The 3,473-nt window shown below is 37.7% G+C and overlaps 1 non-coding gene across 1 annotated transcript; it reads right to left on the bottom strand.

The window, feature by feature from the left end:
* Positions 1-2,737: 2,737 nt before the first annotated feature.
* On the bottom strand, positions 2,738-2,844 carry LOC118918893 (U6 spliceosomal RNA). The gene has a single exon (XR_005027308.2). It is a non-coding gene; the product is annotated as a U6 spliceosomal RNA (small nuclear RNA).
* Between the last annotated feature and the right edge of the window lie 629 nt (positions 2,845-3,473).

Raw genomic sequence — 3,473 nt, 5'->3', positions numbered from 1 at the left:
GGCATATATAATGAATACCTCCTAAATGCCACTTTATATCCAGTCTCTCATTCAATCCTTAGCACACCCTTATGCCATAAGAATATAATCTCTATTTATAAGTAAGAAAATTGAGAGTTAGATCAAACAGCAAGAAGAAATCTTGTCAGGTTGGGAACCAAATTCTCTCTGATCACAAAGCCCATCCATTTCTCATACTGTAGTCAACTCTGTAATAATAGTACAAAGGCTTCATGATATGCTTGTCCTATAGCTATTTTTAAATGTTTAAGTTCCTGGGTGGGTCATGAAAAGAGGGAAAAGAAAGCAGAGTCAAATTCTCTGCAGACAAGATTTTCAACCTAAAGGTATATACACTGTTCTTTCTTTGCATGACTTCACAGTGCATCCCAATACTGTGCAACTCTATTCATCTCAAGGTATATGGAAATAGTTTTATGTTTTGAACAATTAGACTTGACAGGGCTATTGTTTCTTTTTTATTTAATATCCCTCAGCCCTGGATCCCAGCCAGAATCTGTATTCTCTCTCCAAATTTAATTCTTATTCCTTGTACATATCACTTAGTTGTCAGGAGACAGCAAGTTAATGCCATTTGTTCCGGTGGCTTAGGAGCATCTGGGTTATGTCACTTTTTAGTTGACCTGCTTAGCTCCGAGGGAATAAAGTTCTTTGTCTAATGATCTCTCAGGGGCTCTCATCATTGGTGATTTCGCTTTTCCAGATCCTACATTGTTCTGTAAATTTCATGAAATGATAAGATTTCAAGATACTTATTTATTTCTACTTAGAGGAGGATGGCAGATACAAATATGGAAGGATCAGGGAACAAGGATTTTACAGAATATAAACTAACAAAGTCGTAGCATTGGTGTGTAACTTGATGATCTACCAAGTCTAAAACTCTGAGGGAAATGGAAACAAGGGACAAGGAGTGGGAAAAAATGCATCTCTACATTTTGTGTCAGTTCAACTCAATTCAGTTCAATCAGTTCAGTTCAGTTTAGTTCAATTCAACAAATATTTCTTTGAACCCTCAGTGAAGAGCAGGCACTGTCCCAGATGCCAAAACAACTTAGTTTTCTTTAAGGTTTTGTGTGACCAAGCAAAACAGAACTAATAATATTGGTATCTTTGAGAAAGTCATTTCACCTCCCTGGGCCTCAGTTTCCTCATGTATTAAATGGTGATTTCTTTCAAGCATTCATATTAGGTGACATTCCCTAGGGGAAGGCTGTACTGTAATTGAAAAAGCACTGTATTAATATCTTGCATAGAGTAAGCCATCGAATCTTGGGAATTATTTTGTTGTTGTTGATCCTAATTGTTATTCTTAACTCAAAAGTGGTATACTGGTATGGTGTGTACACTGTGACCACATAGACATGCACCTGGTTCCTGAGGTGGAAAATGGCTCTGTGACCAGCAGGATGATTTTGAAAGTTAAATATTCCCCCAAATGAATATCTCTTTGAATAACAGAGAAGTTTCTGGCAAGATTTTAATTGGTGTGGGGTTTATGTTTGTCAGCTTGCAGCAAATAAATATTTTATTAAGCTAACACTTACTGAGGTCTGGTTCACTAAATTGTTGTAGTGCTCTTTCTGCATAAGGATTTCCCACCTGATTGACATTAGGCTTTGCCATATGACTTCCTTTAGCCAATAAAATGTAAGGAGGAATTAGATGTGCCACTTCTGAATGAAAGTTTTAAGAGAGACCATGAGCAATTACTGTGTTCCCTTTCTTTTTGCCATGAGACCAGCTATGTTCCAAGGTGTGGGGCATCCACCAGCCTGGGATTTGACGAGAAAACACTGTGGAACTATCCTGTGGAACTGTACTGTGATCAAGGACCAATGTTTTGTCATTGTAATCTGCTAAGATTTCTTTTTCAATTGCATTATAATCCAGTCCACCCTGACTACACTGTGCTTGCTATTGAGAAATACAGTCCTGAGCAAGGCAAATCTGATCTTAGGTCTTTTATGAATATTTCAGTCAAGCAAGATGTTAAAGCAATATTGATGCATAAAACAGTAGAGTATGCAATGCATTCATATATTAAGGGAGACAAACCTCGCCTTGTGGTCAATGAAGACCATCTTGATATGCATTTAAGCTGTCAGTTTACAAATTAGTAGGAGTAAAACTGGGCAAAGGCCAGGAAGAGGAAGAGAGTTTTGCAAACAGAAAGAAAATCACAGGCAAAAAGGCATAAAGGCAAGAAAGGTCATGGGGGAGTTGAGGAACTCTTTGTTAGGTATGGCTGCAAGGCAGAGTAAAGGGGGAACTGAGAAGGAAGTTGGCTGATGAGATAATGATCAATAATAAAAATACTGAGGATTTATTAGCTTTGTGCTAAGTGCTTTACATACATTTCCTCATGATTATTAGCACCATTTTATAGAAGAGGAAATTGAGCCAGAGAGAGATTTAATAACTTGCCAGTAGCCACACAGCAGGGATGTAGTTTCATTTGAAGGGCGATGGGAAATCACTGAATGGTGTTATACAGGAGATCCTCATGGTCAGATTCATATTTTAGAAAGATCATCTGGCTGCAGTGGGTTCCCAGCTCACAATCCCATTCTGGTTGGAGGGAGCGTAGGCCTCATTTTCTGCTGCTCTTATCAATCTGCCGGTATTGACTAAGGCAGTTGGCAGAGGGAAGACGATAGCTGGAGTGCCACAGAGGTCATTTTTTAATGCTTTAAAAAAATTAATAGGTTTTACAATAAATATGGAACACTTCACGAATTTGTGTGTCATCTTTGTGCAGGGACCACGCTGATCTTCTGTGTATTGTTCCAATTTTAGCATATGTGATGCAGAAGTGAGCACAGAGAAGGTCATGTTTTGAAGGAGTAGAGGTGATACATGCAAGGAAAATATATTATGGGTCTCTAGAGCATTAAGATTTATGTAATAGTTTTAAGAACAATATAAACATAACAAATTGATCCCTCAAAGAGCTTTTATACTTAATTCAAATAATGGCTATGATATTACAGCAATATTTTGAGCATTTCATTTTACTTTTGACTATAAAATAGAAAATATAGTGGGTAAGTTAAAGGCAAAGCCAAAAATCTTTAAAGCAGATTTAGTTAGTGGTCCATGTAGTCTTCCGTCCTTGTTTACTGAGGTTGAATAATAGTGATCACAATTTGTGTTTCTCTGTGTCATAAGTAGAGAGATATATATTCCAAGAGGAGAAAGAGTTCTTCATAAATGACAGTGACAGCTCTGACAGTTGTTTTCTGGGAGTTGTTTGGAATCCATCAGAAGCCTCTGGAGACCTGGGCCTGACTGAAGAGGTCCCCAAGTCAAGAGGCTAGGGTCTGTGATTAATATGAATTCTGTTCAAGTCTTTGTGGATCTCTTCTGTTTCAACAGAATTCGAAGGAAGAACTGTAGGTGATTTTGACATTTATAGTTTGCTTCCTGTAACATCTTCTATACATTATCCC

This window comes from Manis pentadactyla, chromosome 3, assembly GCF_030020395.1.
Source record: "Manis pentadactyla isolate mManPen7 chromosome 3, mManPen7.hap1, whole genome shotgun sequence".
Taxonomy (NCBI): Eukaryota; Metazoa; Chordata; class Mammalia; order Pholidota; family Manidae; genus Manis; species Manis pentadactyla.
This window is presented reverse-complemented; position numbering and strand designations above follow the sequence as displayed.